At 38.7% G+C, this 16,379-nt stretch overlaps 1 pseudogene; it reads left to right on the top strand.

Moving 5' to 3' along the window:
• The first annotated feature begins 135 nt into the window (after window positions 1-135).
• Window positions 136-16,095, top strand: LOC102855603 (annotated as a pseudogene).
• The last annotated feature ends 284 nt before the right edge of the window (window positions 16,096-16,379 follow it).

Raw genomic sequence — 16,379 nt, 5'->3', positions numbered from 1 at the left:
AAAAAAAAAAGAATATCATACAGATAAGATGGTTGACTTCTTTACCAAAGATACCGAAAACCAAAACAACATGCATGGACAATAAACATGGAAAAGGAAATTACAGAGACATAGGAAGAAGAAAAGGCCAAGATGATGTCGGAAGAAACTCTAAATATTGCCTTGGAGTATCGAGAAGCCAAAGCAAAGTAAGTAATCAAGATATTAAGGAGCTGAACAAAAGATTGCAGAGGGCAGCATGGAAGACAAAGTAAAGTATTACAATGAAATGTGCAAGGAAAATCAAAAGGGCTGAACTTGTTCAGTACTTCTTAAACTGAAGGAACTGAAGAACAAAGTCAAACCTCAAGTTGCAATACTTAAGGATGCTTTGGGCAGAATATTAAATGGTCAAGAAAGCATTAAAAGAAGATGGAAAGAGTATACAGAGTCATTGTACCAAAAGGAATTGGCAGACACAGAAGAATTTCATGAAACAATGTATGAGCAAGAGCCTGTGGTGATGAAGGAAGAATTTCAAGCTGTTCTGAAAGAATTGGCAAAAAAAAAAAGGCACAGGAATTGATGGCATACCTATTGACATATTTCAACAAACAAAAGCTGCCTTGCATGTGCTCACCAAGTTGTGCCAAGAAATTTTGAGGACAACCACTTGTCCAACTGACTGGAAGAGATCTATATTTGTTCTCATTCCAAAGAAAGGTAATTTGACAGAGTGTGGAAATTATTGAACAGTATCATTATTATCACATGCAAGCAAGACTGTACTGAAGATTATCCAAAAATGACTGGAACAACACATAAACAGAGAACTGCCTGAAGTGCAGGCTGGCTTTAGAAGAGGTCACGGCACTAGGATAATTATAGCTAATGTCAGATGACTCTTGGCTGAAAGCAGAGGGTATCAGAAGAATGTCTATCAGTGTTTCATTGACTATGCAAAACCATTTGACTGTGTGGATCACAACAAACTGGGGCTGACTCTGAGAAGAATGGGAATCCAAGAACAGTTGATCATGCTAAACCTATACTTGGACCAGGAGGGAGTTGTCAGAACAGAGAAAGGAAACACTGCAAGGTTCAAAATTGGGAAGGATGTGCATCAAGGATGTGTTTTATCTCCATATCTTTTCAATCTACATGCAGAACAGATTATCCAGGAAATTTGGCTCTATGAGAAGTGTGGCGTCAGGATTGGAGATAGACTTATCAACAATCTGCATTTTGCAAATGACACAACCCTGCTTGCTGAAAATGAGGAGTACTTGAAGTGCTTGCTGCAGAAGGTCAAGGAGTGTAATCTTCAAAATGAATTGAAGCTCAACCACCAAGATTCTCACCACTGGGCCAAATAGCACCATCATGATAGATGGTGAAGAGATTGAGATTGTTAACAGCTTTAGTTTGTTTGGATCTACAATCAACACTCTTGGTATCGACAGCTAGAAAATTAAAAGATGAATTGCACTGGGAAAGTCTGCTGTCAGAGACCTCTCCAAAGTACTAAAGAAAAATGATGTCAGTCCGGAGACTAAGGTGTGCCTTATCCAGGCCATGGTCTTTGAAATTACTTGTTATACATCAGAGAGCTGAATATTGACTAGGAATGATAGAAGGAGAGTTGATGCCTTTGAGCTTTGGGGCTGGAGAAGAGTATTGAATATACCATGGACTGCTAGGAGAACAAATAAGTTCATCCTAGAGAGAGTGAAGCCAGGCTGCCCCTTGGAGGCAAGGATTCTGAAGCTTCGTCTGACATACTTTGAACATGTTACAAGTTGGGACCCATCTTTGGAGAGAGACGTCATGCTTGGGAGGGTGGAGGGACAGTGCAGGAGAGGAAGACCCTTGATGAGATGGATTGATAAAATTACTGGGGTTATGGGGATAGGTGTGTCAGAGACAATAAGATTGGCAAGGGATAGAGCAGGGTCTAAGGCTGTTGTATATAGGATTGCTATGAGTTGCAGGCAACTCGATGGCACATAACAACAACAACAACGCTTTAATTCTCTAAGAAACATCTTTGCTTTTTAACAGTGTAAATAAAACATTCACTATTTTGTGTATGTTGTTGTTGTTAAGTGCTGTCAAGTACTCATAACTACCCAATGAGGAACAGATTAGAGCTTTGCCCAATCCTGAATCATGTTCATTATCTCTGCCAAACTCAAGTCCATTGTTGCCGTCACTGTGTAAATTTGTGTCATCAAACATATTTTTCTTGTTTTCTTACCCATGTTGTTGTTGTTAAGTGCTGTCGATTTGTAGGCGACTCATAGCAACTTTATGAATGAAAGACCTGAATGCTTGTATAACTTTCATCCTTTCTCCAGGTTCACAGGGTTTCCGGAGGCAAGCTGTTTTGGAAGTGGATGCCACTCGTGCTTCCAAGATTGTTTGAATTGGGCATCTATGAGATCCTAAGTGCTCTTCTCCAACAGCACAGCTCAAAGGCATCAATTATGTCTCTGTCACCAAACACTACCCACCATGGGTAACCATTATCACATTTGACACATCAGTGTCACAGTGTTCAGCTTCACAGCAACAACAAGTTAACTCTGCACAGTGTTGGTTCTTACCCATAGATCCTTCAATATTACAATTACATAATGTTTTCAATTCTTTAAGCCTGAGAAATGTTGAACACATTTTTTTTTATCTTTTGGTTTTCTAACTCCAAATATTTACATATTTCATTACAATACTTAATAATCTCAAACTATCCTTTGAAATCTTGTGTATCTAGTTCTTGGGGGGTTTTATCACTTATGAAGAAGAGTGTGGCATCAGAATTGAAGGGAGATTCATCAATAACTTGCATTATGTAGATGACACAACATTGCTTTTGAAACTGAGGGGGACTTTAAGCACTTGTTGCAGAAAGAATAGATCCTTCAGTATGGATTGCATCTTAATGTCAAGAAAACAAAAGATTGTTACCACTGGACTGATAGGCAAAATCATGATAGAAAGGAGATTGAAACTGTCAACAGCTTCATCTTGCTTGGATCCACAATTAACCCCTTAGTACAAGCAGTCAGGAAATAAGGAGACATATTGTACTGGGAAAATCTGCAGTTAGGGACTGCTACAAATTATTGAGAAGTAATGATGTCAGTTTGAGGACTGAGGTGTGTCTAATTCTGGCTATGGTCTTTCCAATTACTTATTACGCATCTGAGAGCTGTACAATGATTAAGGGTGACAGAGAAAGAATTGATGCCTTTGAGCTGTGCTGTTGGAGAAGAGCACTGAGGATCCCATGGATGCCCAAAAGAACAAACAGATAATGTCTTGGAGATGGTATAGCTGGAGTGGTCTTTGGAGGCAAGAATGATGAGGCTTCACCTCGAATTCTTTGGGTATGTTGCTAGGAGGGGCTATTTATTAGAGAAGGACATGATGCTGGGAGGGGTGGAGGATTAGCAAAGGAGAGGAAGACCCTCAACCAGATGAATTGATGGGGTGACTTCTGCAACGGGCTCTTGTGTGTCAGGAAGTGTGAAGATGGCACAGGATGGAACATGGATCAGATCTTTCATTCATAGGGTTTCTATGAGTTTTGCTTGATGGCATTTAACAACACTAACAATAATTTTTCAAGATTCTGATAGTACTACAATTTGAAGACTGACAGAATATATTCTCTTCATTGTCAGCATTGCTATTGACCAGAAAATACGTTTTATGTCAAAGAATGTCAAGCATTGTGCTAATCTTTATGAAATCTGATTTACTAGAGTCAATGTTATTTTACTAGAATGGTGGAGTGATAACGTGGATGAATAGTAATGAAGGCTTAGCTATGATGAAAATCCCTGTAGAACTACATTTTTTTCCTCACTAACAGCCTATTTATATGGTACTAGCTTCATAATTAGAATGTATGTGTTCAAGAAGCAAGGGGGTGGTGTGGGTGTGTGTAGTATATATCTCACTATTATTTATAATAATTTATTTGAACTTGTTTATTTTAACTCCATATCATTTGTGAGTTTGGATGTCTGAGTATCCAAGCAAGGAATACTCTCACATGGAAATTTAGTTTTACATTTATATTAATCAGAAAATAAAACTCTACGTGGCCATTTGGGGCTTTTCTTGATATAGAACCAACATACAGAGAAATAAGTTATGGGCTTGGGGAAGTGATCTAATTTGCAGTGGAAATTGTGTTCCTGCTACAAAACAGAGTTAAAGAAAATTGTGTTCAGAATTCAAAAAATGACTAGAATTACTCTAAATAGTCTCTTGTCCAGTCGTAGAATAGAAAACTATGGCAGTCTGGTAAAGGTGTGACCATTAAGCATACAGGCTACAAATGAGAGCTTAAGGTCACTCCTTCATAGAAATAATTGTTTCAGCTGATGCACTAGCATAAATAAACAACGGATGATAGAAGAACTCACCAACTGCACTTGAGTCTAATACACAACCACCCTCTATCAGGCTTCTGAGGCTGTAAATCTTTACAGGAAGAGACTGCCGAGCTTTCTATGGAGCAGCTGATGGATTTGAACCTCTGACCTTTCAATTAGCAGTATAAGTTTAAATGCATTATACTACCAGAGCTGATTATTCTAGAAAAAAAAAATAGCCATAACTACCAACTTAGGGTTTAGATAAACTACAGAAGAAGTGAAAGGATTAATATCTTTGTCTACCCTGCTTCCTTACTTTATGTGAAGAACACTTACAAGAACAAATGTTTTAAATATCAAGTTTTGGGGTATCATTGAACTGTGTTTTGAATCTCAATGGCTCTTCAGGAGAAATAGGATTAATTTCCTCCTTTGCAATTTATAGCTTATGAAAATCCACTGGAAGATCAGCTATAAGTCAATTCTGACTGAAGAGCAGTGAGTGAGTGGGTGTAGTGTTCCAGGGGCCCACTAAAGAACCTTGCCAGCTGAGAAAAATCAACTGCATTATAACCTGAACAAGTTCACAAACAATGATAAGTACTCGGGTTGCAATTAACTAAAGCTGGGAGGACTTGAAGCATGTGCTGGGGAAGGTCAATGACTGAAGTCCTCAATATGGATTGAAGACAAAGATTCTCACCATTGGGCCAATTAACAGAACAATTTTTATAAATGGTGAAGAGATTGAGGTTGTCAACAATTTCAGCTTATACTATAATTCAGCTTAATTGTTAAATTGTTAACACTTTTCAGCTTCACAATCAACACTCAGCATCAGCAGTCAGAAAATCAAAAGACAAATCACATTGGGGAAGTCTGCTGTCAGGACCTCTCCAAAGTGCTAAAGAGCAATGATGTCAATCTAGAGACTAAGATGTGTCTGATTCAGACCATGGCCTTCACAATTACTTGGTATGTATCAGAGAGCTAGGAAATGATTAAAAACTGACTACAGCTCATAATGATCCTACTAACAAGAGATCTAAACCTTACCCTATCCTGCTGCTATCTTCGCAGTTTGTACCATCTTCAAAATCCTTGTTGCAATCATTATTGAAGATTTTCCTTACTTTAACCAACTGTCTACTTTTCTAGTAATTATAGCTTTTTTTTAAAGGACTAGTGCCTCCCAACAACATGCAGAAATATATGAGACAGTACCTGAAGCAATGATTAACAGGATGGCAAGCAGTAACTATTGGAGAGGATGTGGGGAGTTTGGAATTTTCCTGAACTGCTGGTGAGATTGTAAAATGGTACAACTACTCTGGAAAGCAGTTTGGCATTTTCTAAAAAAAGCTGAATTTAGAAATCCGGTATGACCCAGCTATTGATTACACTGCAAGGAATACACCTCAAAGAAATTAGAACTGAGACAGGAATTAGAGGTACATTGATAGCAACATTATTTACAATAGCAAGAAAGTTCAAACAGGCCAAACCCCCATAAACAAACCAATTTATTGAGAAATTGTGGTGTATTCACACAATGGAAGACTATGGAGCATTAAGGAGCAATGACTTAAGCAGCACAAAACCAAATTATAAGATCCAAACATGAAATCCAGATGCATTGGATGATGATTGGTGACTGGAATGCAAAATTTGGAAACAATAAAGAAAAAATAGTAATCAAACATTTGGATTTGATTGCAGATATTGTTGTTGTTGTTGTTATGTGCCGTCGAGTCGTTTCCGACTCATAGCGACCCTATGCACAACAGCCCTAAATCCTGCTCTATCCTGCGCCAACCGCAGACTTTTCCATCGCGATACGCTTTTTGATTTCCTGACTCCTGGTGCCAAGAGTGTTGACTGTGGAGCTGAGCAAACTGAAGCTGTGAACAATCTTAATCTCTTCATGTGCTTGTTAGATATTTGAACATCTTCTTTGGTGAAGTGTCTGTTCATATCCTGTGAAAAATTATCTTAAGAATAGCTTTGAAGCACTCAACATCAATGATCAAAGACCTAGAATTGTGGAGTCATGTGAAGGAAGGATATCATGCATGAAGAGAAGCATAAAGCCATTACAAAGATAGAGGAGAAAGAAAAAAGTAAAATGGATGTCAGAAGAGACTCTGAAAATAACAAAGCTGAACAGAAAATTTCAAAGGGCAACTCCAGAAAACAAAGTAAAGTAACATAACGGACTGTGCAGAGAGCTGAAATTAGATAATAAAAAGAGGAAGACTAATTCTTCATTTCTCAAGCTGAGAAAACTGAAAGCCAATTTAAGTCTCAAATCATACTATCTGAAAGATTCTATGTGCAAAATATTGAATTACTCAGGAAGCATCAAAAGAAGATAGAGGAAATACACAGATTCACTGTACCAGATAGAAAAGATTGACACTGAAAAATGTCATGACATAATATATGAGCAGCAGGCAATGGTAATGAAGGAAGATGCTGCCTTGAAGGCATTAACAAAAAATAAGGCCCCAGGAATTGATAGTACACCAATTGACTTGTTTCAATTGATAGATGCAGCCCTGGATGTTCTTCCCATTCTATGCCAGGAAATTTGGAGTACAACTGTCTGGCCAATGGACTGGAAGTGGTCCGTAAGGCTCATATTTGTTCACATTCCCAAGAAAGGTGATCCAACAGAATATGGACACTATTGAGCAATATCATTAACATCACATGCAAGGAAAATACTGCTGAAGATCATTCAAAACTGGCTAGAACAGTACATAGGTAGGGAACTTCCAGAACTTCAGGCAGGATTTAGAAGAGGTCATGGCACCAGGTATACCATTGCTAATTTCAGACAGATCCTGACTGAAAGCAAAGAATACTGGAAGAGTGCCTGTTTATGCTTTATTGACTATGCAAAGGCTTTTAATTGTGTGCATCATAAACTGTGGCTGACGTTGAGAAGAATGGAAATCCCAGAGCACTTAATTATGTTCACATGAAACCTAGACGTAGACCTAGGGGATATTGTGGGAGGAAAGCAAGGGAATACTACATTGTTTAAAATTAAGAAGGAGTGTGTCAAGGTTGTAATCTCTCTCCATACCTATTTAATCTGTATACTGAGCAAATTATTTGAGAAGCTGAACTCTATACAGAAGAATGTGTTATCAATATCAGAGGAAGATTCATCAATAACCTGTGCTGTGCAGAAGACACAACTTTACTTGTTGAAAGTGTGGAGAACCTGAAGAACTTGTTGCAGATGATCAAACAATACAGCTTTCAATATGGACTGTATCTCAATGTCAAGAAAGCAAACATTGTTACCCTTGAACTGATAGTTTATGATAGATGGAGATTGACACTGCCAACAACTTCATCTTGCTTGGATACACAATCAACACCCTTTGTATTAGCAGTCAGGAAATTAGAAGATGTATTGGATTGGGAAAGTGTGCAATCAGGGATCTCTTCAAATTATCGAGAGCAATGAAACTGCTTGAATGGAGTACCTGGTCTCATACCACTCAACCACTTGATACATAAATAGAACTTGGAACAGGGGACTACACTACAAGGATGCAGTGCAAAACAGAGAACCTCGATGACTTTAGGAAAGACAAATTTTCCCAGAAAGGAGGACTTTCAATAGATGAGTTGTTGACCCCATTGACTGAAAATTTCTTTTTTCCTCTCAATTTTTATAGAGTTTGTTTTTTTCCATCTGTTTTTGTTATTTACTTTCTTCTTAAATATAAACATTTTATTTTATACTAGTTTACTTACAAAGTTCATACCCATTGTTTTTCCCACCAGATATTTCCTATTTCCTTAACCTATTCATCAAAGTATGTGACCCTATGATTATGGCCCCCACTCTCATGCCTCTGCTCCCACCCTCCCCTAATTTGATCCTCATCCATGTTATACTAGTTGTCTATTTCTAAAAAAAAAAAAGATCTTATACAGTATTTATTTTTATGTGACTGAATTAATTCACTTAGCATAACTCTCTCCAGTCCCTCCCAAGTTAGGTAGTGATTTGGCAAGCTTTGGTGGCCTTGTGGTAAGAAGCTGCACTGCAATCTCGGAAGTGTGCAGTTTGAATCCACCAGACGCTTTGCTGGAGAAGGAAGGACAACCTCCTCCTGTACTAGTCAGATCCAATTTGACAGTACACACACTCAAAATAATAAAAGTTTAAAAAAAAAACAAGTTAGGCAGTAATTTACAAAATTTCTGTTAATATGGTTTCCAGAGGCATGATATTGCTCATAAAATTTTCAATATTCCAACTCTGCCTATTTCAGAAGTGGGCTGTGGATCAGACCATCAATTACATATAGGCAAGTTCAAATTGAGTTCAAATAAAATGAAAATAAGTCCATAGAAACCAAGACATGATCTTGAATCAATTCCTTTTGAATTTCAAGATCATCTTGGGAGTAAGTTTGAGGCATTGAACACCAATTATCAAAGATCAGATGAGTTATGGGATGATAGCAAGAATATCATTAATTAAGAAAGGAAAGGTCATTACAAAAGCAGTGGAGATTAAAAACAATTGAAATGAATGTCAGTAGAGTCTCTGAAAATTGATCAGGAGCATTAAGAAGCCAAAACAAAGAAAGAACATGTCAAACTAAAACAGCTAAAAAGAAGATTTCAATAAGCAACTCAGGAGGACAAAGCAAAGTATGAAAATGTATACTATGATAAATTTGAAAATCTAGAGGAAATGGATAAATTCCTTGAAACTCATACCCTATCCAGATTGATATGAACATAGGTAGAACACTTGAACAAACCCATCAGAAAAGAAGAAATTGAGCAGGTTATAACAAGACTCTCTGATTAAAAAAAAATCCTGGATAAGAAACTTCACAGTTGTATTCTACCAAACATTCACAGATGATTTATCATGAATTCTAATTAAAATATTTTAAAAACCAGAAAAAGAAGGAACACTCCCAGAGATGTTCTATGAAGCAAACATAACCTTACTATCAAAACCAGGTAAAGAAAACATTACCCAAATAGAAAACTACATACCAATATCTCTCATGAACATAACACAAAAATTCTTAAGAAAGTCCTAGCCAATAGAATCCAAAAGCACATCAAGGAAATAATCATTATTACCAATTGGGATTCATAACAAGTATGCAGGGATGGTTCGACATAAGAAAAGCAATCAATGTAATTCATCACATTAGCAAAGCAAATGACAAGAATCATTTTATTTTAGCAACTGATGCAGAAAAGGCATTTGACAAAATCCAACACCCTTTCCTGATAAAGACACTCAGCAAGACTGAAATAGAAGAGAATTTCATCAACATAGTCAAAAGTATATATGAAAACCCAAGAGCCAATATCATTCTCAATTGAGAAAGTCTAAAGCATTTTTCTTGTGAACAGGGACAAGGAAGCCCACTGTCACCATTTCTATTCAATATTGTAGTGGAAGTGCTTGCTATGTCAGTATAAAAGGAACAGCAAATAAAGGGCGTCCAGATTGTCAAAGAGATGGTTAAATTGTCACTATGTGAAAGTTTAAAAATCAGTGAGACTGGCTCAAGACAGAGAAGGCTTCAGAGCTGCTGTACATCGGGAAGCTATGAGTCACAGCTGACTCAATGGCACATAACAACATCAACAACATTTGGAGATGATATAATATTGTACACAGACCTCAACAAAAAAACTGTTGGACCTAGTTGACCAATTTAATAGAGTGGCAGGATCATTATTAAAAAAAAAATAAACAGTGAAATTCTTCTACACTAACAAAGTGAACTCAGAAAAGAAACCAAGAAACCAATACGACTTACAATAGGCAACCACAGATTGAGATACTTAGAAGGAATGCAACTAGAGACAGAAAAGATCTGTACAGAGAAAACTACAGAACATTTCTGTGAGACACAATAAAAGGCCTAAATAAAGGGGGGAGGTGGTGGAATTGCCCTGATTATGGATAGGAAGATATTTAATATTGTGAAAATGACAGTCCTACCAACAAGAGAAAAAGAGACCTTGATAAGCAAAGTACTTCTTAAAACCAAAAATAAAGTGAGAGGCATAGCACTCCTTGATGTAAAAATCTACTGTACAGTGGTTGTAACCAAAACAGTATGGTACTGGTGCAATGACAGGCACATAGCTCAATGGAACAGAATTGAAAACCCAGAAATGGGTCTCTCTATCTATGGTCAATTGATCTTCAACAAGGAAATAAAACCTATCAAATGGAGAAATGGTAAACTTTTCAACAAATTGTGCTGGCAAAACTAGATTGCAGCCTGCAGAATGCTGAAGACAATCCATGACTCACACCATTTAAAAAAGCCAAAAACAACTCAAGGTGGATCAGAGACCTGGAAGTAAAACCATAAAGTTCGTAAGAGATAAACTGGAACCAATTTTTTAAAAAATATTGCAACTTCATTATAAAATCAATCAAAGATGCAAACTTTCAAAATTATTAACAACTGGTGATTTGAATATAAAATATAGAAACAAAGAAGAATGAGTGTTGTTGTTAGGTGACTCATAGATACCCCATGAACAAAAGATCTGAACTCTGTTTAATCCTGTACCATCGTGACACTTCCTGACACATAAGAGCCCATTGTAGCAGTTGTCATGTCAATCCACCTGGTTGAGGGTCTTCCTCTTCTTTTCTGACCCTCCACCCTTCACAACATCGTGTCCTTTTCCAAGGCATAACACTTCCTAGCAATATTCCCAAATCTTGCCTCCAAATAGCACTCTGGCTGCACCTTCTCCAAGACATATCTGTTCTCTTGACCATCCATGGGATGTTCAGTACTGTTCTCCAACACTACAACTCAGAAGTGTAAATTATTTTCCTGTTATCGTTATTCATTTTCCAATTCTCAGATGCATAGTAAGTAATTGGAAAAACTATGGCCTGAATCAGATACACCTTAGTCCTCAAACTAAAACTGTGATTCCTCAATAATTTGGAGAAGTCCCTAACTGAAGATTTTTCCCAGTGCAATGTATCTCCTTATTTCCTGACTGCTGGTACCAAGGGTGTTAATTGTGGATCCAATGAAGATGAAGCTGTTGACAGTTTTAATCTCCGGTCCATTCATCATGATGCTGCTTATCAGTCCAGAGTTAAGAATCTTTTTTTTTTTTTAACAGTGAGATACAATTCATACTGAAGGCTGCATTCCTTGATCTTCTACAAGTGCTTCAAGTCTTCCTCATTTTCAGCAAGCAAGATGCTTCAATAACACTAGTTATTGATGAGTCTCCTGCCAATCCTGATGCCATACTCCTCCTCATAGAGTCCAGCTTCTCAGATAATTTACTCAGCATATAGATTGAAAAAGTGTGGAGAGAGAATACAACTCTGGCACACTGTATTCCCAATTCCAAACCATTCAGTGTTCCCCTGCTCTGTTTGGACAACTGTCTTTTGGTCCAGGTATAGGTTCTGCTTGCTGAAACTGAAGAGGACCTGAAGCACCTGCTACAGAGGGTCAAGGACTGCAGTCTACAATATGGATTGAGAATGTCAAGAAAACAACGATTCTCACCACTGGACCAATTGGCAGCATCAGGATGGATGGTGAAGAGATTGAGATTGTACACAGCTTTAGTTTGCTTGGCTCCACAGTCAACAGTCTTGGCACCAGCAGCCAGGAAATTAAAAGGCGCATTGCCATGGGAAAGTCTGCTGTTAGGGACCTCTCCAAAGTGCTGAAGAGCAATGGTGTCTCTCTGGAGACTAAGGTGCGTCTGATACAGGCCACGGTCTTCACAATCACTTGTTATGCATCAGAGTTGGACAATGACCAAGGAGAATAGAAGGAGAATTGATGCCTTTGAGCTGTGGTGCTGGAGAAGAGCATTGAGAATACCATGGACTGCTAGGAAAACAAACAGATTTGTCTTGGAAAGGGTTAAACCGGGTGGCTCCTTGGAGGCAAGGATTCTGAGGCTCCATCTAACATACTTCGGACATGTTGTGAGGAGAGACTGGTCCTTGGAGAAGGACATCAGGACATCAGGATGGAGGGACAGCGCAGGAGGGGAAGGCCCTCTATGAGGTGGATTAATTCAGTAACTGGGATAATCGGGATGGGAGTGTCAGACAGTGCGATTAGCACAGGACAGAGCAGAGTTTAGGGCTGTTCTACATAGGGTCACTATGAGTCGCAAGCAACTCGATGGCACATAACAACAACAACAACATAGGTTCTGCATGAACACAATTAATTGCTCTTGGATTCCCATTCTTGTCAATGTCAGCCACAACTTGTTATGATCCACACAATCAAATGTCTTTGCACAGTCAATAAAGGACAAATAGACATTTTTCTGATATTCCTTACTTTCAGCCAGGATACATCTGACATCCTCAATTATATCCTTGGTGCCACGGCCTCTTCTAAATCCTGCTTGAACTTCTGGATGTTTCCTGTCTATGTATTGTTCTAGCTGTTTTTGGATGATCTTAGGTGTATTTTGCTTGCATATGCTGTCAGTGATATTGTTTGATAGTTTCCACATTCAGTTGGGTTACTTTCTTGGAAATGGGAACAAATATTGACCTTTTCCTATCCATTGACCAAACAACTCTTCTTCAATAACTGACGACTTGAATGTAAGATATAGAAACAAAAAGAATGATTGGTCATTGAAAAATGTAAGAGATCCCCACTGAAACAGATGAGGAAGTGAATAGTTTAAAAGAGATGTATGATAGGGTATTATGGTTAACACAAGAGTCTACAATTAAGGTGGCATAGTGGAATGTACTTTGGGCGGTGGGAGGGGTGCGGGGGGATTGTGGACCAGGGAAAGAGTGTTTCTTTTACTTTTGAAAGAGAGGAGTGGGGAGGGGGAGGGCTGGGCAGGGAGAGAAGTGAAGCAATGAATGCATGGAAATCTAAAATCTCTGTAAATGCTCATTAAAATTATTTTTAAAAAGATGAAAAAGAAAAAGAACTGATACTGCATAAAACCATTATTGTAAAAATAGATTACTAGTAGGATGTTACAAAAGTTAAAGAGGGAAGGGAAGAAAGGAAGAGGGCTTGGGGAGGGGGTGGATATCACAAGGTCACACAGTTTGGTGGGTAGAGTGAAGGGGTGAAGAAATTAGGAAAGAACCAGTGGAAACCTGAGAAGGCAGGTGATTATCTTTTTAAAGCACAATGTATGAGAATGATCATATGAAATGCAATGTGAATAGATGAATGTGTAAAATACAATGTACATAAATAAAACACAATGTAAACAAATTATGTATGCAAATACAAAATAAAAATATTTTCCTTTACGAAGTTAAAAAAAAAGAAAATGTAAGAGATCCCTTGATAGAATATTGTGCAACCAACCATTTATTCCTTGAAAAGGCTTTATTTAGCTCCTCCTTCCAGGAGATCTCAGTCTGCACACCCAGTGGATCCTGCCATGGCCATGCTCACCCACCATCCACAGTTTCAGAAGCTCCTTCAGTGGCCCTAGTCTGGCAGTGTGTCCAAAGTGGTGACTGGAAGGTGTGCACAGGTGAGCCCATTAGGAAGGACTGTGATCAACATAGTTATCATGGGCTCTGACCTGGGACCCCTCGCTGTGACTGAAACTCTTAAGTCATACTCTTTAAGTAGTCTTCAAGTCTCATTTGCCTATAACATTGCTGGAACCCATATTGATAAAACCCTGGCCTCTCTGAGACCCAGTTCCTTCCTGTTCATCATTTCCTCCAAGACCTTTACGACGGAAACCATCATCAATGCAGAGACAGAGAAAGAGTGGTTCTTCATGTCATCAAAGGACTGTTCTGCAGTCACAAAACAGTTTGTTGCCCTGTTTTTATGAGCAGTGTAATTATAAGAAATTATCATAAGTTTGCTGTGAAACATAAGTTTTTATCTTATGAGTGGTTTAAGTATAAGAAAATATAAGTTTGCTATGAAAGCATATCATAAGTTTGATGTGAAAACATTGGTTTAAGTTTAATAAGAAATGTGAATTTGCTGTAAAAATGTATTTAAATTGAAATGTACTACAACAGTTTAATGTAAACATACCCATACAGGCCCCCTTTTGCCTGTAAGGCCTCACTGGCCTCAGCATGTGTAAACCTCTGATAAGGGAATATAACTTGTTACTGCCCATGTTGCTAAGGGAATGTAAGTTGTATAGAACATGATTGGTCAAACCCATGTTGCTTTGGAACTAATGTTACTGGTTAATATAACTTGTTTTGAAACTAATATGGTTGGTAAAACCCAAAGTTTGAATGTTGTTATTCTTAATATTATTGGTTGAATATAATATAATACAGAGTTTGAATATTGTAATTCTTAATGTTATTGGTTGAATACATGTGACATCCATAGCCCAGAAGTATATATACCCTAGGAGCCTAACAGAAACCTGCAGTTCTGCTGAAGACATGGAGCTGAACACTGAAGACCCAAAGGCTCTTTTCAGAGCCAAAGACCCAGGCCACACCAGTGGCTGTGAGCTGCTGACCTTGGCTACACTGGTGGCTGTGAACTGCTAAACTAGCCAAGAACCCTTACCCCACCAGTGGCCATGAGAGACCAAGGAGAAGTGAAGTTAGGCTTGCAGGGGTGAGTGTTCCCCACTATCCTGTAAAATATGTTTGCTATGGGTTTATGAATTGCAATGTAAATAAATTGCAATTGATTATTGCTATGAATTAATGAATTAATTAATGAATCAATAAACTGTAATTGGCTTTGTAATATGTCTACAAGTAATTAATTAAGTCTCAAGGCTCATGACACCCTGTCTACCAACACAACTAAAGTGAAGGAGTTTGGAATTGACTCTCAAAACTTGTTTGAGTTCTGGGGCTGGGTAGGAGAACTGTACTCACTGTGGTCAGCCATAGGACTCATTATTGCCCTGCACATAGGCTTTGACAACTTTGATCAGCTGTTGTCGGGGGCTCACTGAATGGACCAGCACTTCCAAACTGCTCCATGGAGAAGAATGCTCCTGTTCTGTTGGCTCTGCTGGGGATCTGGTACATCAATTGCTTCAGCTGTGAGATTCATGCAATGCTACCCTATGACAAGTATCTCCATTACTTTTTTGCCTGCTTCCAGCAAGGTGACATGGAATATAATGGGAAGTACATTACCAAATCCAGCATCTGTGAGGACCACCTATGAGACCCATCTTATAGGGGGATCCAGGGACTAATGGTCAGCATGCCTTCTAACAGCTTATCCACCAATGCACCCGGATGATACCTTGTGACTTCCTTATCCTGGTCCAAACCCAGCATCCTACACAGAATGGGTTGCACTACAAGATCCTTCTGGCCAACTTCTTTGCCAAGAAAGAGGCCCTGGTGAAAGAGAAAACAAAAGAAGAGGCCCAGAAGGAACTCCAGGTGAAAAGAAAAAGTCTGGAGGAATTGGAAAAACTGATGCCACACAAGGTCTTTGAAGGAAATCGCCAAACCAATTCCATTGTGTTCACCAAACTTACACCATTTCTTCTTGGAGCCTTACTTGCCATGTATGAGCATAATATCTTCATTCAGGGAGTCATCAACAGTCATGACCAGTGGAGAGTGGAAATGGGCAAGCAGCTGGTTAAGAACATTGAATCTGAACTTGAGGACATCAACCCAGTGACCTCTCATGATTCTTCCACCAATGGGATGATCAACTTCCTCAAGCAACAACACAAAGTGGGGCCCAGAAGCCAATAAACTTGTGCTTGGCACAAAACTCCATTGTGACTGGTCCTTCTTGTCTTTACTGCCACAGTCTGCACTGCATGGTCCTACTCTGCCCTGACCAGAGCACCTTTGAATAGTTGCCTTAGGCTGAAAGTCCCTCAGAGGAAGCTGTTCTGCGCACACCACATCTCCTCTCTCAGTGTCCACCAGTCCATCAGTTTCTGTTGCCATTTACTGGAATGTTTCAGTGCAACTGGTTTTTAAGACCCATGTTCACACTCTTCATGCCCCAGGTAGAAAAAAAGAAAAGTACC

This window comes from Elephantulus edwardii, unplaced genomic scaffold, assembly GCF_000299155.1.
Source record: "Elephantulus edwardii isolate Elephantulus edwardi_28Jun2011 unplaced genomic scaffold, EleEdw1.0 scaffold00050, whole genome shotgun sequence".
In the NCBI taxonomy this organism is placed as follows: domain Eukaryota; kingdom Metazoa; phylum Chordata; class Mammalia; order Macroscelidea; family Macroscelididae; genus Elephantulus; species Elephantulus edwardii.
This window is presented reverse-complemented; position numbering and strand designations above follow the sequence as displayed.